We start from the raw sequence: 25,181 nt of genomic DNA on the forward strand, positions 1-25,181 counted from the left end.
GCTGTGGAAATATATTATCTTTTCAGAAAATAACAAGGTAGGCAGGTGCTTTGCTACTTGTAATTACTAGAGCTAGAAATCTACCAAGAATGGACAGCAATGTTTATGACAAATAAAATTGAAATCAATGGACCACATATATCTTAGTTGTACACTGATTTAATTAATTATAATGAGAAAATAGACAATGACTCCTTTATTATTTAAGGTAATTTAGAAGACATCTGTGATATGCTTTTTGTCTAATTCACTCTTAGATTAATGTGGAAGAAACAAGAGGTAGATGGTTGGTAAAAAAGGGTTCACTAGTTTAATAGAAGAAACATGTTTTCATTTGGTGAAGGGTGCAGAAAATAAAAGATCATGTCCAATAGTCTTGAATGAAGTGATCATAGTATCATAGTATGGCACATGGCACATGGTATCATATTTGAAATATATTATGCCAAAACTGTGACTTAATATTTCCTTAAGTTTATAAATCCTAGAAAATAAAAATGAACAAACTATAGACTGAGTTTACTTCTGCCTACAGATTTTGAGGACATTTTTAGACTTATTTTCTGGCTAAGTCATTCTTTGTTCAACATACCCAATTGTGCCAGATATTATATACCTGAACTTATAATCTAATAAGGCAGACAAGTGCAAGTTTCATAGCACCAACATAAAGATTAGATGTGAGTGCCATAATGGAAGAGTGTGCGGATTCATGCTCCTGCATCTGCAAATCTCCAGCACCCTATAGCTGGGCTCAGCTAAAATCTGTCCTATAGGGATTATTATTATATTGATAATGGCAATGATGATGATGATGATAATGTGATGATGTCACCATTAACTGAGATTTTACCATATGAGATACTGTATAATGAGCTAAATGTTCATATACTCAGAACAACCTGGAAGTAACTAATATTCCATTTTAGGTAAAGCAACCTAGGCTTGATGAGAATAAGAGACTAGTCCAAGGTCACACAGCTACTAAGTGGCAGAATTAGGATGCAAAAAGATAGGTCCCAGAACAGGGTTTGACCTTAGCTTACTCTAGTGGTCTCTGTTCTAAGGATTAGTCCAGCATCTGAGATTTACAGGAAATCACCAAGTTAACTTCCTGAAACTCATACTCCTCTAAGATTTCTCCAGTTACCCTCTGCAAACCCAATGGAAAACATCTTGCTTACTCTTGGTAACAATGACAGCTACTATTATCTGAATCATGATGTGCTGCTTCTTAGTATTAATGTCGTCTACTGGTATAGACCCTTTGAAATCTAGAAATAAGTCTTTCAATCCTTACTAACTGTCAGAGTGCCTGACATTGAATCATGATGAATGAATGACTTAGTTGGGCTCATAGGCCACTGCCTCATCCACTGGACCTACTCCTTGGCTATCAGATGTTTCAGTCCTGGATCTACTCTTCCATGCAGGATCCACTAAGGTCTAGTCCAGTATCTCTTTACATGTATCTTTCATGAGAAGAAATCATCACGTTTCTACCTGAATCTATAGCTATAAAAGGAGAACAGTAGACAGCACAGAGTAAATGGATCTAAGAGTTTCAAGGTAATATTTAACTCAGATCTTAAGGAATAATTAAAGTGTTCCCAGGAAAAGAAGAGTCATAAGCAAAGGCAGAATAGTTTTAAGAGTGAAGGGTATATTTGAAGAATGTAAAGCAACTCAGAGGGGTTAAAATACAGAGACAAAACTGTTTGTTAGCACAAGGATAGATAGCAAAGAGATCCAGAAATGTGATATGTCCTTATTGTACACTTACCTGCAAGACACATGAAGCATTCAAGGGACTATGAAATAGATACAGTCAAGTCTCCAAACTACCTGTCCTCAGATTGCCTGTGTGTTTTGAGGAGCATCCATACTTAGTAAACTCCCTGCAGGGTTCAGATACAGGTTCTGAGAACATATTCAATCACCTGCTGACATGAGCTATCAAATGGGGCATTACTTGAAAATAAGGAATATGATTATCCCTGATGAGGGCAGCTCAGTGAACCTTTCCTCCACACTTATCCATCCTTCTCCCTGACAGATATGGTAATACAGAGGGTTTTTTTTCCCTTCAGTATAATCATCAACTCAGACATTCTGACTCTTCCATGAGGAAACTAGCTGAGAACCTGCTGGGAACCTTCAATTTCATTCAATGTTATAGAACATCTATTATGCTCCAAGTCCTCTTTATCATGATAGCAACACTAACTTCAAAGTCTAACCCCAGTCAGTTCAAGAAAACACTCATCTCTTGCATATGCAGAAACAAAAAATTACATGCAGTTCCTATTGTGTTCTTTAATTTTTCCTCCTTTTTGAAATCTGTAAGATAAAGGATGTATTCTATAAAATTTGGATTCATTCAAAAGGAGGCAGTTAAGGGTCCAGAAGGCCACATGTGGCCCCAAGGCTGCAGGTTCCCCACCAATTCTCAGTACCTCAGTTTCCTCATCTATAATACAATAATATTTACCTTACAGGGCTATGTAAAGACTAAATAAGTGAGTATAACATGCTTAGTATAGTATCTGGTAGATTTTTACTGTTATCATTTTATTGTAATCATCATTAATAAAGTATTCTGGATAGCCTGAATGTATTGAGCTGAGACAAACCACTTGTTTATCATAGATGACAAGATCTATAGGCAAGTAGAATCTGGAATTTATATTTTTATAATTGCTGCACAGCCATAAAAGAAATGACTTATTCCCTATTTTTTTCTACTATAAGTTTTTTTTTTTTTTTTTTTTTTTTTTTTTTTTTTTTTGAGACAGAGTCTCACTTTGTTGTCCAGGCTACAGTGAGTGCCGTGGCGTCAGCCTAGCTCACAGCAACCTCAAACTCCTGGGCTCAAGCGATCCTCCTGCTTCAGCCTCCCGAGTAGCTAGGACTACAGGCATGCGGCACCATGCCCGGCTAATTTTTTATATATATATCAGTTGGCCAATTAATTTCTTTCTATTTATAGTAGAGACGGGGTCTCGCTCTTGCTCAGGCTGGTTTTGAACTCCTGACCTTGAGCAATCCGCCCGCCTCGGCCTCCCAAGAGCTAGGATTACAGGTGTGAGCCACAGCGCCCGGCCTCTACTATAAATTTTTAATACACAAATTGAGGCGCAAACTTGGATAAACTATTGATATCTGTAGTAAAATCCATTCTAGTTGATTATTTTGAAATGGATCAGAATTATATTTGAGATAAACTTTTGCCTTCTTAGATTTTATCTGAATAGGTTAGGTGGGTATCCTTTGATCACTCTCTTTAAAGCACATATCCAAATGCAATATATAATCAGGATTAACCTATCTAATGACACCTGGAGAAACTGAAACAGTAGTAAAAATAATCCTAATATTATAAGACTATATATTTTTAAATTTTTATTTTATTTTTTTCAGAGACAGGGTCTCCTGTCACCCAGGCTAGAGTGCAGTGGCATGATCATAGCTCACTGTAACCTTGAACTCCTGAGCTCAAGTGATCCTCCCACTTCAGTAGCTAGGACTACAGGCATGTGCCACCATGCCTGGCTAATTTTTAAATTTTTTTGTAGAGATGGTGGTCTCACTGTGTTGCTCAGGGTGGTCTCAAATTCCTGGCCTCAAGTGATCCTCCTGCCTCAGCCTCCCAAAGTGTGGGGATTACAGGTGTGAGCCACCACACCCAGCCAATGATACTACCTATAAGAAATCTCCTCAAATCAGGATGCTGCTACAAAGTAGCTTCTTGCCACTTCCAGGTTTTAATGCGTTAATTATGGAGTGATGTTTAATTATGTATTTTATTATGAATAACAAATATAAATTACATACATGATTGTTCATAATTGTATTAAAATATGTATCATTTATCCTTGAAAGTGAAAGGCCTTTTTCAGGATGGATAAAGCTGTTTGGAGAACAGAATATGGGTGGAATTAATGGTCCCCACATTAATCATTTATTTTATGAAAATGTGAAGGTCATTCTCCACTTTAAGATTCCTCCCGAATTCCTTCTGCAAAGTCTGGCAGCTGAATTTCAATACGTACAGCAGAGGATTATACAATGTGCACTACTATTCCCCTAAAGGCAAACAGCTTTTATTTAATGAAGATGTTATTCTAAGAAGCTTTCCTGGGATATTGTCACATACCAAAGCTTATTTTGGAAAGGTGATTATCATTAGTAAGGACAGATAACCTGTCTCTTTGGATAGAACTGTGGATATCATTGCGTGAACCTGTTAAAATTCAGATTCAGAGGCTGATAAGAATCATGATGTAAAATCTATAGATACCATTTATTGAACACCCTTTCTGGAAGCCAAGTATTACATTAAGAACATAATATTATTATTGCATTTTATATACCATTATGAGTACTAATCAAGTACAAGGCACTAAATAAAAGTTTTATATTCACCTTATACAATCATCATATTATGTTCCCTCATTTATAGACATAGCCTTAGGAAAGTGTTTTGCTGAAGACCATGCAGCTGGATGGAAGCTGCTAGACTCCAAAGGCCCAAGTTCTTTCATTATCAATGAACATTTATTGTCACAGTTCTGAGAATTAGGATCCATAATTTTAAGGTGGGGATTTGGCATAGATGTGGCCAGGCCAATGAAGCACAGGGACTTCCTACAGACCCTCAGGTTGATTCATTTTTTCTGATGTCAAGATGGTAATCAGTGGGCGAAACATTTGTGCCAAACAGCAATGAACTTCATTCTGGCTCCACTGGTTGTGTGACCTTTTCCAGGTTATTTCATTGCTCCAAAACTCACTTTCTCATCTATATATGAGTGATAATAGAACCTACATGGTAAATGTGTTGAGAAGATCAAATGAGTCAATCATGTGTTGAATAGTTTGCTCAAGGTATAGTACATCATATGCCATTAATAAATGTTAACTGTTATTGTTATTTTTTTTCCTCCTCTAACAATTTTAATTACTATTCCAGGTTTCTGTGAACTAATCATTGGCCTCTTTCCAGTTTTTTCACCTTTCACTTTGAATCTCAAATTCTAAATATCTGGAACCTAAAACATCTAAGAAATAATATAACTCCCTTCTCCATTTTATGTCCCAGCCATGACACCAATATCCTTTCTTTATAGAGACTAACATTAAATGCTTCTTAAGAAAAATTTTCTTTTACCAAGAAGAAATTGAATCTCATATTTTCTGTCCAAACAAGTGTTTCAGTAGATGTGTTCTGTGGGATTTCTATTGATTAATGCAGCAAAACTGAGTGTTTTTCTTTTTTTTCCATACTCAAGCAAGATAATGGAACTGCCTACTTTAAGCAAAGTCATTTAAAACAGCAGTAACCAAACCCAAAAAGCATGAATTAGAGTGAAAGTTCAGTAATTCAGACAAACTGGGAGCAAGTGTGGCCTGAATTACTGACGATTCTGACTCAAAGACTGTAATTCTGTTAAACAGGAGGGCAGTATCACCTAATGATTAAGAGCTTGTGATTTGTGGTAAGACATCCTAGGATTTAAGATACTGATCTGTCACCTATTGACTGTAAGATCTTACCAAAGTTACTTAAGCTACCGAAGCCTGAGTTTCCATATACATTACATAGATAAAGAAATAGTTCTAACTCATGTACTTTTTTGCCAAGGATTAAACGAGATTTACTGCAAACATTACCTTAACATAGGGCCTGAGGCAGGATATGTGCTCAATAAAAGGGTGCTGCTATTAATATGAACATTATCATCAATATCATCTTCACCATTATAATACTATAGATAAACAGAAATAACTGAAAGAAACTAATAAAATGATGCAAGATACTGAATTTTGTGTTTTCTTGGGGAATGGAAAAGAATAGCTTGTAACCTTATAACTGTTGAAATATAAAATTGGATTCAATCAACACTGATTAAGTAGCTACACAAAAGCCTACTTATGATTTGAGAAAACAGTCACAGAAAAGTGGTTTCCAAGATTAGACAGCTAGTAGGTGTAGAGTGAGAATGTAAACACAATGACACAGTGTGAAGCACATAGTAAGGGCTCTATGATTAGTTACTGAATAAATGGATGGATAAAGATATGGTGTGGTTTACTGGAACCATTGAATTTAGACTTTCTGATTGTGAAAACTTTGCTTGGATTTCCTAATTCACACTTCCTATGTGATCTATGAGAGTTGTTCTAAATGTAAGCCAATTTTTCCACCTGTAAAAAGTGGATAACAATATCTGCCCTATAGAATTAATGTGAAGATAAAATGAGACAAAATAGAAACTATCTAGCATCATGCCTGGTACATAGTAAGTGTTCAATACGTGCTAATTTCCTTCCCTTTTTCCCTTGTACTATAGTCCATCTCTTCCCCCAAATATCAGAGCTTTCTTTGTACCGTACATCATCAGCACTTTCCTCCCTCCCTAAGGCAATCTTTTATTTGCCTTTTGATTCAGTTTGAAAATCCAGGCTCTGTATTACTTTCTCTGAGTCTAAAGCCACTTACAGGGGTGCTACAAACACACACTCCAACCCTACCCATGCTCATCTTCTCTGCTCACCTTGCTTTTTACATCTTTAGAATGTAGTCTTGAAGCTTCTCCTTAACTCTTCATTTCTTACTGGATCCCTCAGCCTTCAAAACAATGACAGGATTCATAAAGTTTTTCACACTTCATCTAATGTATTATTTTCCATGCTTTTTAAAGATTTTTATTTATTTAAAAATATTATTTCAAATTCTATTTCAAAATATTAAAGGGGTACAATGTTTTTGGTTGCATGGACTACTTTTATAATCATTTTCGATGCTTTTAAACAGCATTAGAATCTCAGTTTTTCCAGAAAGCCTTTCTAGATGAAACTGACAAAATTTAATTTCTTCTTATGCACTCTATCATCGGGGATGGACTTGCTATTTTCCTAGCCCTCACCCCAATTATACACTTAGGGTATCACTCAACTCTGATTTATACCCTTGGTTTTCATGCAATATAAATGTCTTGTTGCCTATTAATATGCTGAGTTAAGAGCCAAATTCCAGGTCCAAGTTTCTTACAACTACATCATAAGACAATGTAGATGTGTTCTTTTACCATAAGCTCTTAGACTGTTCATGTTCCAAAAGCACTTTATAAAGAGTTGGCATTATAGCACTACCATACGGTAGCACAATTCTTTATTTATGCTTTGGGCTCTTATTCATCTTTGTGTTGTCAGTGTTTTCCATACATCTTAGCATTTAGTGAGGCTCAAAAGACCTTAAATAAAATGTTATTTTATAGGTTAGTTCTATTAACACATAGGGGCTTAAAAGTTTTAGCTGAAATGACAATTGAAAGGAGGAGAAAAACCATAACAATAATACTGGTTCAGAATAATAGCTAGATGCTCTATCAAGGGCTTTACATATATCATTTAATTTATTCCTTATAATAATATCATGAAGGAGGTATCATTTTTATAGATTAAATAAATGGGGTACAGAGACATGAAAATAACTTACTCAAAATTAAACAATAAATAAAAGTCTGAGTTTGAATCCTTGATGGAGTATATGTTTTTAACCCATGTAACACTGTTTTCTTTTCCAAGTGGTTTTTGCATTAATTATACCATGTCTACCCTCTGTTCATGGAATTAGTTTCTAGCTCCATACCACTGAATGCAAGGCTTTGCCCAATCTGGCCTGACCCTTCCTTTACAGATGTAACTCTTAGTAAGTACCCTCTTCTACATCCTATTCTCCAACTAGAATAAATACACCTCGTTTCCCTAAAATGCTCATATCCCTTTGTGTCTGTTTTCTCACCCTGGAATGCTGTCCTACCCTCTTTTGCCTATCAAAATCCTTCCTGGTCCTTATATTCATTTTCAATATTCTCCTTAGAGTGTTCTCTATTTTTAGCCTGTAAGTATATGTCCCTTCTTTGGTGTATCCAAAATTCTTGGTTTTACTTGGAGAAACAAACTGCTTTGAAGTTGAGTAATGACTTGCCTTCCTGTAACATTAAAATGTAAACTCCTTGAGGGCAAATGTTCTGTCTTATTTGTCCTGTTTTAATCAATAAGCTTTACACATTGCTTTGTAAACAGACACTCAAAATTTTGTGAATAGATGACAAAGAAGAAAGAAAGACAGGAAGAGGGAAAAAAGAGAGGAGAGTGACAGGGAGACAGAGGCAGATAAAGAGATATATTGCTTAATTTGGTGGTTCATATAAGGTCCCTGGTGCTTAATTAACTCAAACCTGCTCTTGCTTTGAAATTAAAATGCATTCAAAGTTCTATATATGCTTTCAAATCACTCTTTGCATTCAATATCATCTGCTCAATATCTATCCCTATACCTGGGAGAAATTATACTAATGCAATAGTATTTTATCTTTGTAAACATTTATGGGCTACAATATTAGGCAATCACACCAAGTGCTTACAGAAGTACAATATATTTATTTTGGACATCATTTAGAGCATCCTGAACATACTGTCTCATATACAAAACAACCCTCAAAAGCCCTTAAATTAGAATCACAATATTATCTTTTCTTTCTCTACCCCCCCCACACACACACAGAGAGAGAGAGAGAGAGAGAGAGAAAGAGAGAGAGAGAAAGAGAGAAAGAAAGAGAGAGAAAGAAAAGACTCCTCCAAATTACACCTTCAAAACATCCCACTACAAGACCTCCACCTGTGCAGGTTTGCAGGGATTGCTCTGTGGCCCCTTTTATGAGAGTATACCTCAGGCGTGAGGTAATCCCATTATATTCATTGCAATTTCAGGTCCACATCCTGGGCCTCCTGTTGACAGAAGGCTACCTCATCTCATTCCTAATTAAGAGCACAAAATTTTTCCCAAACCACCTTCATTATTATACACAGCTCGCTTGGCTCTATCAGGCAATACCCTCACATTCTGGAGGAATCAACTGCCTCTTTTAAATCCAAAGTAACCACACCAGAGTTAATTATGCCAATTAAAACCTTTTCCCTATGTTCAGCAGATGAAGCCCATTTCACTAGAGCAACAATGGGGCTACAGGAAAGAGAAACCTTGGTTCCAATTAAAGGTAATTAGAAAGACCATGTTTGGCTTAAAAACAAACACACACACCAAATGAACAAAAACAGGAGAAAAATCTTGTCCAAACAAAAGAAAATGATCATCTAAATCTTATTAATAAAGTATATGCTTACTTTAAAAAAAAAGAAACCTGAAACAATGAAACAGCTAAATGCAGCCAGATTTATTTCCCTTTGACTATAATACAGCTGAGACCACAGAGAAAGTGGGATACTCTTCTGTAGCAGCACCTTATATTAGAAACCAACCTCCTTAGATAACCAGCTCTGTGACTGAGCAAGTCTCTTCTCTGAATCTGAATTGAAAACAATGGAATTTGAATTAGGAAACTCCTAAGGCTGTTTGCTGCATTAACATTCACTGAGGGTGGCGTGTCACTTTTACCCACTCTGACCCTAGTAGAAACAGCTGGTTCACTTTATTTCACCTAATACCCTCCAGCAATATCAAATGCTGAAAGGCATAGAAATATTATCCAAGCAAAATCTCAGCAGGCAAAAATGTATCATGAGGGTGCTTTTAATCAAAGAGGGACTTAGAATGAGATTTCCTTCACCACTTCTATTTCACTATCTTAGTACAAGCTATGGCGAGCTCCTGCTACAGACTGTTTGAGTCCCCACAAAATTAACATTTTGAAATCTAATCACCAATGAAATGGTATTAGAATGTGGAGCCTTGGAAATTCTAAGGATGGAGACCTAGTAAATGGGATTGGCACTCTTATCAAAGAAACGTCAGATAGCTCCCTTCCCCTTCCACCGTGTGACGTTATAGCCAGAAGACAACTGTCTATGAATTAGGAAGCAGGCCCTTACCAGATGCTGAAACTGCTGATGTCTTGATCTTGCACTTCCCAGCCTCTGAACTTGTACGAAATAAATATTTGTTGTTCAAGCCACCCAGCTTATGGCATTGTGTTACAGCAGCCCCAATTCAGACATCCCCTTATACTTTCTTTTATGGCAGTGGTCCACAAAACTGGGTTCACCTGGAAACTTGTTAAGAATGCAAATTCTCATTCCCCATTCCAGACCTACTCAATCTGAAAATCTGTGGTTGGAGTTCAGCAATCTGTGTTTTAACAAGACCTCTGGGTGATTTTGATGCACACTAAAATTTGAGAATATGGTCAATATCTCCTAAAGGTTCTCCTTGCCTCTACTCTTGCTCATCTCTAAAATATTATTCACACTCTGCCACCACACATTTTCCTAAAATCTCCATGTGATCGTGTCAATCTCTCTCTTTTTCTTTCTCTCTCTCTCTCTTTCTTTCTTGCTCTCTCCTTAAAACCCTTCAGTGACACTGGTATTTCATCCTTCATCAAATAAAATTCAAACTACTTAGATGACAAAGCAAACCTTTTATCATCTGGTCCTGGCCAACCTTTGCAAGGTCACTTCTTCTCACTTCTCCATATATATGCTGTATTCAGGCCAAGATGAACCTCCTGCTGCTCCACGAAAAGGCCATGCTCTTTGAGGAATCCATGCTTTTTACAGTTTCCTATGCTCAGAATGGCCCTCTCACCCCGTTTGCCTGTGAAATTCCTTATCCTGTTAGACTTTTCCCAAGAATCATCCCTTCTCTGAGGTCTCCTATGGCTCCATCCCTTCCTCTCCACTTCTCCCTTTATGCCTCCAAAAGACATTGTGTTTACAGTACCTTTATAAGGCATAACTTTGATGAATTCTCATGCTATACAGTAGTCTACTCTCATAGCTCTATCCCTTCTAGCCTGAGTTCTTCAGAGTTGATGTGGACAAATTACATCTATTTTATTTTTATAGACTTAACTGAGAATATATTATGAATTTTTTTTTTTTTAGATTTTTTTTTTAATTTTTTTTTATTTTGGCATATTATGGGGGTACAGATTTTAAGGTTTCAATAAATGCCCATTTCCCCCCCTCTCCCCAAAAGTCTGAGTCTCCATCATGACCATCCCCCAGATGGTGCACATCTCACTCATTATGTATGTATATACCCACCCCCCTCCCCCCTCCCACCTGCCCAATACCCTATTACTGTAGTACCTATGTGTCCACTTAGGTGCTACTATATTATGAATTTTAATAACTGTTTCTTTTAATGAATGAATAAATAAATTGACTTCTGAGCACCTATTGTCTACAGTACTGCTACACTGGTGAATTATCACTATAGATGAAAAAAACAATAGGCCCCAGAGAAGTTAACCTTTCCAGCTAGTAAAAGGCAAAGCTGATTCAAGTGCAGGACTTACTGACCCCAAAGCTGATGCTTTCTCAACCAAATCACAGTGTTTTCCCATAAACTGACTACTGAGTCATTAAATTCTGCCATATCTTCCTTGGCATGTTTTCACATCTTTCTTACATGTAGTTTCCATTACACGAAATAAAAAAAAGACCTAGGTTATAATTGAGCTAACTTTATAAAGCAAAATATTGAATACATGAAGCCAAATAGTTCTAGACCTCAATTTCTTTATCTGTAAAAAGGCTTTATTATATATTACCCTATAATAATCAGTTATTACTATTATTATTTGATATTAGTATAATTACTTCCACAATAATCTGTGATTATGAACTAGGCTCTTTGTGTGTGATTATGCTGTTTCAATAGCCTACCACAGTTCTGGGCACATTGATAATGCTCTTTCAATTTTACGTGATTATTTGTTATGGCAATGGTATCAATTCTCATTAAAAACATTCTGACTGAATAATGGTGTGAAGTTAATCACTAAGTCTCTTGCCTTAATGAATATTTAATTCTGGTTTAGATCTGCCAATCAAAATTTCTAACTTTTTCTTTTGATAACTAGTTACACACATTCCATTTTCCTAATTTTATCCTTAACCGGTGGGGCTAAATCATCACAACAGTTATTATCACAGTAAAATTTGCTTTACTTTGGACAGTCAAATTAATAAATGCTAAAGAAGAATTTAATTAGCTGAAACCTAAATTGTCATTATTAATTTACTGGTTACATTACAATACCTTGTAAAACATTTATGTTGCAGTAAATGGAGTACCTACTTTCCAATGATTGTGTGGCATAGCTAATTTACTACACAACTAAATATTTAATTAGTAATCTTAGTAAAGTTAAAAGTACTCAACTGAAATTAAATTGCATTTCTTCCAACAGAATGCTTAACAGCATTACTTTGGATGTTATAAAATCTTATCAAATAGTGGAAGTTTAAGCATTATGTAAGTATTTCTGAAACATTCTTAGAATAGCTATAACAAGTACATGGAAGTATTGTGAATTAATCAGCATATTTTTGGCAAGGTAAAATGGAGAAGGTCTAAAAATTTTTACATTAAGACTAATATTCAGATGGGTACAGAGTTTTCATTTGGATGATGACAATTCTAAAAACAAAGACTGGTGATGTCTGCACAACATTGTAAATATACTTCATGCCACTAATTGTGTACTTAAAAATGGTTAAAATGGTAAAATTTACATTCTGTATACATTTTATTACAATGAAAAAGACTATATTCAGGTTTGATTACTAAATGGCACTTTGTCTCACTTAGGACACTAGGCTTAGTCAGTGTCTAGTTTCTTTAAAGAAAAGTTTCATTTCAGAAAGACATGCTATTTGCTCAACCAGTGATAAAATTGTATAAATTGTAAATAAGTATGATATGGAAAAAGAGGTGATACACATTCAAGAACATATAATGTTAATTGTGAATGCAAAAGTAAGCCATCTTCTGCTATTTGAATGTTCTCATCTCCATTGAACAGTCTCTGAAAGCACAGAAGCACATAGAAGTATCTATATCACCAAGCAACAAATAGTGATGATGGATATTGATTCTTTCCAAAAGCAGAGCTAGGGCTTTAGGAAGACTGAAGTTCATTATACTAATTAGAGGCCCTTGCCCTACCTCCTCAGAGGATATTCTCTTGGGCAGACACTCTTGGGTAGATGCTTTTCATGTTAATGAGTCAACAATCAAATGGCAGTAATCCTAGCATCTCTGGTGAGATCAGTTGCTCAAATCATATTCAACTTCCAATAACACTCCTCAGTGAAACTGGAAGTGGTTTTATTAGGGTACAGATTCATGTTGATGTTGTGGAGCACATGATGATGAAGTTGTTCAAGGTAGGTTGAAATCAGAGTCAGAGAATGGGATGGAAGAGTTGGCCAGTCATATGAGAGGTTCCATAGAATTATACTCACCCCCAAATCTCTTTCTTTTAAATTACCTGTCACATTATATTTATTTATAAGCAATTAGTTAATGTCTGTTGTGTCATAAATATTTACTCAATCCTCATCACAACACTATAAGACAGGCACTATTATTTCCATTTCATAGATGAGTAAACTGAAACACGCACAGTTTAAGTAATTGTTCAAAGTCCCACAGCTAGTAACTGGCAGTGCTGGGATTGGAACCCAGGAAATACGGATCTAGAAATCATGTTCTTAAATACTCCACTCTTTTGCCTTAATATATCTTAACAGAAGTATAAAAAATAAGAAATTTTCTTTAATTAAGGTATTTGTTTTTTTCTAGGACACTATGGAGAGCTATATGTGCTGCTTAACAACTTAATCAGACCAAATGTGTTTTATCTTAATCTTGGACAATGGGGCTCTGTGAATGAGTGATATACCAGGCTGTTTGCATTGAAGCATGATCCCAGAGTTGAAGAATGCTAAGATTCAGCAAACAAGCACAGAGGGTCTGGGTAAAGTGGAAAAAATAAAAGGAAAAGACTGGAATATTATTAGTACTGTGCAAACAGTATAAACATCGCTAAGAGCTTGCTTTTACTGTGTATATTTCTTTTTTTCCTAATCTATACCTGAACTTCATCAGGGCAGGGACCATAGGTTGATCATTTCTGCATCCCTTATAAATTCTAGCACAGTATTATTAGTAGTAGCATGCAAGTAAGTCTTTGTTCAACACCAAGGGGCAAATGAGTATTTGTTGAATTGTTAATTGACTTAAACGGCCACAGATAACTCATTTACTTGAATTTTATTTTCCTGGGGCCAGTCTAGGGTTAACCTTGAAACAGAAAAAAATATGACTTTGAAGCTGTCCAGAACAACCAGATAGGTGATTGTAAAATACTGGAATATAAAAAGCAAAAATTAATCTGAAATGTATTTAAATTTGTTTTCTAAAAGGCATATTATAGTTCCTAACTGCCAACAGGCACTATCTATCTCATCCTATTTCATTCTACTTTTTTCAAAACAGTGAATAAATGACTGATTCTAAAAAAAAAAAATCTTACTTCATACTACACAAACCATTTTTATAAAGCTCTTATAAATTCTAGAAAATACAAAGAAAAAATCCAAGTTTAACAAAATAATAAAATAATTATTTGAATTGAACATGATATTCAAATGTTACACTTGGGGAGTTAACATAATCTTCTATGCTGAGAAAGAGAGGAGAAATCATCCTATAACATCCATACTTTTCATAAATTAAATCTGAGAACATTAAAAATAATGATAACAATGAAAAGGATTACTTATGGAATGAAAACGGAAAAGAGAAACTGATTAGTGAAGAAATTTGCCTCTAAAGATCTCGAAATTGTACATCCTAGAGCAGAGGTAATAAAGATGGTTATTTCTAAGAAATAGATCCAAAGTGGTTCCATTCAATTCACAGCAGGAGCATCTAAAGTAGCAATTAATGCAACCACTGATGTGGAATTGTTTTCCAAATGCCATTCTGTTGGATAACTTTGTGTGTGTGTGTGTTGTTTTGAGTGTGTATGTGTATGTGTGTGTATGTGGTGTGTGTGTGTGTGTAATGGAAGCAGGGCTCTGAAGTCATGGTAAAGTTGGACCAATTATTTACTGAAAATATCATCACAGGTTATCAATATCATTGCTCAAAAATATGAATACAACTGATAAAACTTTTGATGAAATGAGCCTAGCAGGTGCTATTTACCGAAGACTATAAGGGTAGTGCTTGAATCTCCTTGAGATTTGGTCATGGGAAATAAAAGTAGTGGCATCCATCTCAGTGGTACATGGAGCCAGGGAGGCTGATAAACTATGATTGGGAATATCTGGGTTCGAACACACAAAACTTGGCAATCAACTCTAGGAGACATTGGGCAAAAAAATTCCCAAACTTCACAATCCCTGGGAACTCAGTTTACTCATTTGAAAGACATAGGATGTTATGTAGCATCATAGTTAAGGGTGTAGGCTCAGGCCCAGATTGTCTGGGTTCAAATACTGGTGTTAGAACATACTTACTGTTCATTGTTGAAAACATTAATTGACCTTTCTGTTCCTCATCTGTAAAAATGTAGATATAATGATACTTAGCACATGGGGCTATGGTGAGGGTTGGCTGATTTAGAACATGTAAAATCATAGAATAGTGACTGGCCTACAGTAAAAACTCAGAAAGTGTTCACTAATGTTACTATTATCATCTGTGTGAATGGAAGGTCCTTTCTAGTTCTGAAATTCAATGTGACATCACATGAAACTCTTCTCTTTTTTCCCCCAAGACCTGAAATAAAGCAACAAAGATGAGGCGATGTATTTACCAGCTGTGAGATGAGCACCTTGAGGCATTCAGCACATATCACTTCCCTTCAAATGAGAAGTGATGTGTCTCAACTGACCTTCACAAGACACAGAGAATCACTATCTCTTAAAAATTGTGTGGCATGTTTTGAGAGAAGGAAGGTGTGGGAAAGGTAGAAAGCAATGTGGATGATATTTTTAAGGATGATCTAGAAAGTTATTTAAAGTAAATAAAAACCCAGACTCCCTCAGAGTTAGAATACTAACAAGTTTCACTTGTTAACGAAAGAGTCCTCAGGAATTTTTTTCCTCTTTAATCAGCAGCAGAGATATAATTATGCATATTTTCACTCTATAAACCCAGGATGGGGGAGCAAGTCCACTCTGAAGCCCAAAAGAATAGTAGAGTAAAAGATATCATTGATGAAGAAGTAATTCAAAACTGAGTTGCATCTGTTCTGGAACTAGGTAGAGTATTGAAATGAAAGGAAGAAAGGAAGGAAGAGAGGAACGGAGGGAGGAAGAAAGGAAGGAAGGAAATATTAAGGGTTTTCCAATAGGCTAGATATTTTACATGCAGTTTTAATTGAATCAAAAACCAATGCAAGAATGGTAATCACCACATTTAATACATGAAAGAACTAATAATCAAGGAGATAGTTATTTGCTCAAGGTTTTACAACTAGTAAGATGCTGAGTGACGCTTGAAACCAAGTCTATATTCTTTCACTGCCATGTTGCTCATGGGTGTAACAAGATGCTTCGCAAAATGGGTAAAGACAGAGGTCAGAAGTAAATAGACATGACAAAGAAGCTATACAAGGAGCTTAGAAAACAAAAGAAAGTTAGTTCTAAGCCAGAATTCTGTTCATATAGGGAAGAAACAAGAAAAAGACTTATTTTCTTATTCTCCCTATACCTTCCCAAGCACCATCCCTCCTCCAACTCCCTAGCCCCAAAACACATTTTCCTCTCCCACAGCAAATCAGTTTTCATCCTTCTTATGCTAGGGAATCACCAAAATTTTTCATGTCAAATGACATAGCTCTACACTGCTAAAAAGGACAAGAATACCGTGGACGCTGACCTCCTACTTCTGTCAGTACTCATTTTGGCATACCTTGTTACAAACCCTTACGAAAAGTTAGCAGCCCTCCTCATAGTAGAAACTTCCTCTCACGGCCAATTTTGAGGAACTGTGGAGGAATGGATGGTATGGAAAATCAACCAGTTTTGTTTGTATATCAGAGTAACCTGGAATAGGTGTGGAACAGAAGAATAGTATTTTGTGAGTTGCATATTTTTTTAGATCAGGTTTGCTGAGTGAATAGCATTTATTTTTCTTGCTCTGTCCAGCAGTCCCCAACTTTTTGGCACCAGGGACATCTTTCACCAAAGACAAGTTTTCTGCGGATGGTGTTGGGGGAGTGGATGGCTGGGGGAGGTCATCGGGGTGGGGAGGCGGAGCTCAGAACATGAGGCGTGGCCCTGTTTTCCGAAACAGGCCATGGACCAGTGTGAGTACCACGGCCTTGGCTGGGGACCGCAGGATTAGACAACAGAATTTAAAGACAAGCATAGTGATCCTTCAAAATCAGTTCATTCATACCCCTTACCCTCTAGTTATTTCCCCTTTTCTTAATATATATTATAATTTTCAATAACTTCCCCTAGCTCCTTCAAAAGATTAGGTAATGTCAACCCTGCAGAAGCTGTGTGTTTATTAGAACTTACATGTTTTGGACAAAATAGAACATTCAACTGGTTACAACATATTTCTCCTTAGTTATTACACCCTGACCCTGGGTACTAGAAAATCACTCCTCATTAGACAACAGCATATATGGCCATAATGGTGGGAGGTAGTGTCTTAGTCTGCTTGGACTGCCATAACAAAACGCCATAGATCAGGTTGCCTAAAGAACAGACATTTATTTTCTCATGGTTCTGAAGGCTGGAAAGTCTAAGTGTAAGGTTCCAGTAGGGTTGGTTCTAGTGAGCTCTCTCTTCCTGTCTTGCAGATGGCTAGCTGCCTTTTCTCTGTATCCTCACATGTTGGAGAGAGAGGAGACCCCCCCCTTCCGCTTCTTATAAAGCCACCGTTCCTGTCACATTGAGACACCACCATTATGACCTCATTTAACCTTAATTACCTGATAAATGTCCTGTCTCCAAATACAGTCACAGTGGGAACTAGGGCTTCCACATATGAAATTGGAGGAGGGGGCACAATTCAATCCATAGCAGGTAGATTGGGGCTTCTCTAAATAATTAGAATTTTCAGGTTGAGAGAGTTCAAGGAATACATTTTTCATGCTCAAATATAAGCCTGTAATCTTTTGGAATGTGGGACAAAGCAGCTGGAAAATTTTACAGTTTGACATGTCATTATTGGTGGTTGAAGACGACTCTGGTATTATGCTAGCTACTGTTTATTTCACTTCAGTGTTAGTATCAGGGAGAGTGAAAAAGGAAGAGAACTAGATGGAGCCTCAAACCCAATTCAATAGAAGGCCTCACATTCTTTCTTTCTTCAAAGAAAGAGGGCAATTAAAAAGGAAGATTCCCTGAGTGTTTCTCATCTTGTTCCCACCTTGAAAGTGGGCATATTATCCACTATATTCTTCTTATGTATGGTCAAGGGTGTTCCAGGTCTTTTGCATATATTCATTTGATGTAAACTTTCTTAGTTTTTCCTAGTGCTAGGCATTGTGCTAGGTGCAGAAAATACAAACTCAAATGAATACAAATCCTGCCCTTTAAGGACTCTGCAGTCTTATAACAAATCAGAATAAGAATAAAAAAATATCTGAGTCAGAAGGAATCTGCTTGCAGATGGACCAGGAGAATGAAAAGACTTAGGTGGCACATGTTGTGGGGGCAGAGCCAGTTAACATCCAGGCCTACTGACCTCTAATTTCATCTTAATTCCTGTGCTGAATACAGCTCAGAGTGTTCCATCCAAGTGAATCATCCAACCAGGCTTCGTCTAGGGCCTATTAGGAGCCAACTGTCCCGCCTGAATGGGAAAGAATTTATAATGGTTTAATAATTTAATTGAAGATTTAATAATGTGAGGAGACGATATTACCCCAGATGAAATTGTAAGTGACTACAACAAGGCATTCTATAAAGTGAGATGGTTTTTCTAAAAGCCATATACATACACGTACAAATAAAACATGTGTCTTATCTGATTATCAAATTTATCTCAGTAGTGATCATCAGGGTTGAATTAATCTTGTTAAATAGAAGAATTTCTCCTTTCATCCTCATCACTCAATGATACCAGTTAGAGAAAGATCACTCTAAAGTTATTAATATATTAAGAAAAAAACATTTCACAATTAAAGTTCTGTTAACTGAACTGAAACAAGTTCTGTTAACTGAACTGAAATCTATCTATTAATAGATATCTGATTTTCTGAAGGTCCCCCAGTGAGAAATGAGTTCTTGCTTCCAGCTTGTCCCTTCTCTACATCAGAGGCCCACCAAGTCAAGAAAGGTTTAAAGAAGAGCATATGGTATGAGAGATTAGGATCTCAGGCTCTAGATTCAGTAATACCTGGTCCTGAATGCTGGCTCCACCACTCATGATCTTGGGAAAATCCTTTAACACCTTATACCTCAGTTTCTTCATCTATAAAATAGAGCGAATAATAGGATTGCCTCAGAGGTTGTAGTGGGGATTAAATGAGATAATACATGTAAAGTGCATGTCATTGTGCTTGAGTAAACTGCTCAGTAGTCATTACTACAATTAATAACAAGTGCACAGTGGGTTTGTAACCTCCTGTCTTGCTCTTCAGCCTACTCTTCCCCTCCTTCACTTTGGCCATTTCTCTGACCCTGTCCTTTCCCTCTGTCTCCCCTCCCTGACCTAATAGCAGCTGCACTTTGTGCTATGCCATGGTGTGCAGCAGTGCTGGGACCTCAGAACAAGTGCTACTTCCATTCTGCTGCTTGATTCACCTTCCAGGTGACAAGGGAGAACTGCAGCCCTGCATTCAGCCCGGACAAACACCTGTCCTCTCTGTCACCGCAGCTAGGCAGACACTGGCGCTGAGTCATGCTGCTGCTCACAACCAAGGAGCTTTCAGAGACTCCCCAGGCTCTAAGACAGGGGCCTAAGAGGACAATCTGTTCATCCCTCTCTCCATGTCAGACTACTCTTCAATCTACCATGAGGCAAAAATAGACACAGAAAGATCACTGAGGACTAGCTAATCTTCAACATCAGGATGCTTCTTCTTATGCCTAAGCTACATTTCAAATTTTGCCTTTAAATTCATTTTTTAAAATTCATTTTTCATAGGGAAAAAATAAACTCAGTATCTAATTCATTATAAATATACACCATTATATATAGTATATATTATTATAGATATATATATGCCGACAATATATAGTATACACACACAGAGTATTGTTTACTGATTAAAAGCTTGAGCTCTAGAGTCCTACAAGGGTATCTAATCCCAGCCACCTACTGGTGACATATTTTCTCTCTAAAAATTAATAGTAATGATCTCACTGGATTTTTGTATTAGCACAGTTCTCAGCTCATAGAACAAATTCAATAAATATTAACCACTATTTTTCTTTAGACATATAAAAATATAGCAAGAGTCTGTGAGGCTTCTTAATCTTTCCCTTATGCAATCTAAAGGGCTCCAGTTACATTATGTCTTTTAATTCATTTATTCTATAATGTTCACTTTCATTTTCCCTCTATCATTTAACTTCCTAAATTCCGAATAGGACACAATGCCCATTGAGTCTGTCCAGCACAGGACAAAATGTATGATATATTTTAGGATTATCTATCATACTTCCTATGTAAACTATTATTGTTATTTGCAAGGAGATAAAAGTAATTTAATGACAAGTGTAATATTTTAAGCACTTTATATTAACTCATTTTATTCTCAAAGTAAATTCATTCTTTCTTTCAGCATTATGCCATACTTTATTGATTTTTTTCCACATGTTAACATCTGTAAAATCAAGACGGATCTTGCAATTAATGATGTGCTATAGTTCCATTGGAGATCTTTTTCTTTTTCTTAGTAATATATGAAATAATGGTGCATCTTAAAATTGATGACAACCTAGAATCAATGAAATGAGGTATGAAAGACAACTATGTGCCAGGCATTCTTTTAGATCCTAGAAATATGGTGAACAAGATTGGACAGTCCTTCATTTCAAAGAATCTAATAAGGATTATAAAAAAATGAACATGATTGCAACAAATGTATAAGTTTCTGTGGGAGCTGAAGGAAGACTCATTCTGGGCTTATAAGGACCTGGGAAAGCTTCCTAGTGATACTGATGTCACCTAAGGTTAGACTAGAATTAATGAGGGGTACAGTTAGATTGTGGTCAGCTACTCTGCTGAATAGATTAGGCAAAATCCTAGAAACTAGAGAGAACATTGATAATTCAGGGGTTTGAAAGTAGTTCAGAATGCTGGATTCAGAATTCTCATGAAAGAGGGACAGGTATGATTGTAGAGAAGAGAGTGGAGGCCATATCAGCATGGGCTTTGTAGACCATATTAAGGACTTTGGACACTATCCTGAGGACATTGGGAATATATTGAAACATAGATATTACTTCTATGTGACAGATGAGAAAACTGAGGCCAGAGAAGTCAAATGATTGCCGTCAGACTGGGCAGCAGAGAGCAAGACTAATTTAATTCACTCTCTCTAAATCCTCACCTTAAATCCAATTCCCTTCACACTACACCAAGATCACCCAGGACATAATTCTCTCTCCTTGACTGTACTTCCAGCAAATGTATTACTAGTTTATCCTTCATTTTAGTTTATGTTGAATTATTATTTTTTTGTTTAGATGGGGAGGAAGGTAAAACTATTATGTTGGTCCTTAAAAAATTCTCCAAGGTGACTATGGCCTAATGTCAGGATATGTGGCTTGGTTACATCACTTATAGGTTATATATCACTACCAAGCTCATCCACAGTTGTGTCTATAATATGATAAATATTGATAATAGTCTCTCCTAAATGTATCATACATGTACTTTTCATGGCACATACTTAAAAAATAAATAAACAAACTTAAAAATCAAACCAAAAACAAATGAAAAAAGCAATACATTACTGATGGGGGAGGGTGAAAGTTCACAACTTTACACATTTTAATACTCTTGCATATTATTATGTCATGCAATTGAAAATTGCATTTTCAATTTATCTTAAAGCTTCTTCAGCTGGTCTTTTAGAATAATACAATCTGGAGATTGGCTAAATTAAGCAATTTAGGTTGAAATGTGACAACAGACATAAAAATGAGATACTAACTTCTGAATTAATTACACAGGGTAAAAAAAAAAAGGAAGGAATAATTATTTGAATGGGGGTATTCTATTCCAGCCAGGCAATCTTGATTTTATATTATCACTTTTAAAATAATTTTGTTCACAGTATTTGTTGATATGAATGGAACTGTCTTTTTAATGAAAGAATAACAAAGAGCCTTTTGCTTTTCTTTTTTAGAAAAATGTCGTGTGAATCACCTAACATCTTTGACTCACTTTTAAAAGAAAGCACATTTAGAGTTCCTAAGTGCTTAGGTCGTTTTTGATGAAAGACATCTTTGGATTCTATAGGAATAAGTAATGAGTACAAATGCCAATGTCTAGGTTATGATTGTATGACAATTACAAGATATTTAAAAGGAATAGTAGACACCAAAACAATAGCTTGCTACATTTATCCAACTAGTGAGAACAAAGAGTGTAAAATCTTTAACAACAGGACAGATAATTGTCTATTCAAGATAGCTTAGTTATAGTCTATCTGAAATAAGGGGGTTGAGTTACACAATCATTAACTTTGATTCTATAAGCCTCATGACTTTGGAGTTCTAATACATTAATAAAAGAGAGGGACAAGATAAGAAGAAGTGGCTAACCTTATTCAGCTAAGACAGGTTAAGGTTAAGGGAATCCAGGAGAATGATGAGTGAATGGAAGAGACTGCTAGAGATTCAAGGAATCAGTTTTGGAATACCTTAAGCTGACTTGGGTTCAAATTCCAGAACTGACACTTACTACTGATCCTTGGGATACCTACTTTGCTCTCTAGGATTCAAAAATAATATTTTCTACTTAATAGGGTTGCTATGAGAATTAAATTATAAAGAAGCTGATGCATAAGGTGTGTGAACAGGAGCTATCATTAGTATTATTATTGTGAACATTATCGTGAACATTCCACTATGCTATTGAATTCTATTGACATTAGATGAGGTAAAACAGTAGGCCAGGCAACTAAGAATAAGGCATACTGCATGTTTAGGATGGCATTTAGGTTTGCACATTCCCAATTAGCTTTTCAATTAACCCCGGTCTTGAAAATATTTCCCAGACCATACCTAAATGTTAAAATAGAATGGAAGGGCTATTAGGGGTACAGGTTGTTTTATTAGAGTAGGAGGAAACAATCTACTGCAAAAGAAAAAAAAAGCCAAAATTTACAGAGGGTACTAAAAATCATTGTCCATGATATAGATTTATCCCCCAAATGTTAAAACATGCTCTGAATCTATCTATAGTTCTTTCACAACTAAATATACTGGTCATTTTCTAAACAAAACATAATGATAATCTTATGTTATACATCTTTCTCCATTTGATGATAAACCATGGCTACATATCATGAGCAGCACTTCCCATCCCCCACTGTGTTTTCCACTATAGTCTCTGATGTTATAGGAATACTTTATGTGAATTAATTCAGCTTGTGGTATATTGGTTAACTGCCCTCTTAGCTAAGGAATATTACCAAACTCTTAAACAAAATATAAATTTACAATAGTTGGTTAAAATAAGACATGTTATAAAATTAGGTACACAGAATAAAAAAATAAAAAATAAAAATTTCCATTCACCAAGCAGTCACTGAGTGCCTACATTTGTCAGGGTAGCATACCTTTTAATTTATTCCAGGGACTCTGTGATTACAAATTTCACGAAAATAATGAGATGCAGTTTTCATGTTGGTTATCATTACCTAGTGTTTAAAATTAACTCCTCCTAGCTTTTGTGGCTAGCACAAGGGCATTAGAGTTAATTTTTCCTTTGGTCTTTATCACTCAGAAAGCAAAACTTCAGCTCTGTAATATTCATTTCCTGATGTGACTATATCTGAGTAAGATGAAGAATTTCAAACCTTCAACCTCACATTTGGTTTATTCTTGCTTGTGTTAAGCATTATCCATCATAGATATGAATGAGAGATATCAGAGGCCCCTTCCTAGCTTCTTCCCACATTCAAGAACCAGAATCCTTTGTTACTTTGTTGGATTACCATCCTTTTAGGTTCTATACACTGAATCTCATAGAGCTGCTATTTCCTTCATTCGGGTCCAAGCTTGAATTGGGAGATTCAACTTTTCTTTGCATACTAATTTAGTATAAGGCATTGTGTACCATTGGGTTTCAGAACCATGTGTGGTCCCTGACACTCCTCCCATCCATATAACCTATAATTTTTGTAGGAAGAAGGCACTTTTCCAAAACATTTGCTCCAAAAAAAGACCTACTTATAAGTATCTTTCCTTAAAAATTACTTGAGAAGCCAAAAAAAAAAAAAAAAACCCTCAAAAATCCTACTGTTCAATACATACGATACTAGTACATGATAGGTATGCAATCTTTTTATCTGTGATATATAAAATAAGGAAGGGACAAATTCTACCCCCTCCCTCTCTTCCACCAAAAGTGCCATTAAATAACAAGGTTATCATTCGACAATCCTCTGATCTGGACATTCTAAAAGGCTAGAACCCTAAAGTCATAACTCCAACAACATTTTCTCTTTTCACACTACAGACAATCATATCTTGGCTCATTACTGGATTCTTATTGATTTTATCAACATTCCCACTCTGAAGGGATGAATAGCAAGTAAAAGTGAAGGCATCTTTGTAGGTGAGAGAAAGGACTATGCCACAGACCAGAAGAGATAGTTCATCTCTGAGTCAATCTCATAAGTATTTAAAAGATAGAAAGGAGACTGAGCTAAAGATTACATCCTTGGAGTAATATGGAAAATCTCAGTTTCATAAGATTTTCTTACCCTTGGAAGTTTCCCCAATACCTATCAAATTGAATACAGATTCCCTAAATATGACAGTTTGTCCAGTCAGTGCCTCAGAATACACTGGACAAATTAGAGATGTTAAGCCATCATCTTCTGTTCTCTTCACACCCGTAATATACCTTAGAACTTACAGGCCATTTTAATTTCTTAGAGAAATGCCACTAATGAAGTAAGTCAGCATAGAGATTCTCTGGAAACAACTGCTCATGCTGAATAAAAGAAATGCAAAGCCATTCTCTAAATGGCCATGACTACCTGATTATTAATATAATTCTTCCTCATTGTAAACACCTTTGAAATGAATGCTTTGTTGATTTAAAAGGATATCAAACAGCCCTGTGGCATCTGCTCAATGTTATTCAGAGTCTCAAATGTGTGTTCCTAGGACACACGCTAGAACACCTGTACTAGAGAAAGGTT

General features: G+C 36.0%; 1 protein-coding gene across 13 annotated transcripts in view; it reads right to left on the reverse strand.

Annotated features, from left to right (window-relative positions):
- The window catches only part of DLG2 (discs large MAGUK scaffold protein 2), a 1,870,454-nt gene that overhangs the window by 842,488 nt on the left and 1,002,785 nt on the right, over window positions 1–25,181 (reverse strand). The window lies entirely within an intron of this gene.

This window comes from Microcebus murinus, chromosome 4 (assembly GCF_040939455.1).
Source record: "Microcebus murinus isolate Inina chromosome 4, M.murinus_Inina_mat1.0, whole genome shotgun sequence".
NCBI lineage: Eukaryota > Metazoa > Chordata > Mammalia > Primates > Cheirogaleidae > Microcebus > Microcebus murinus.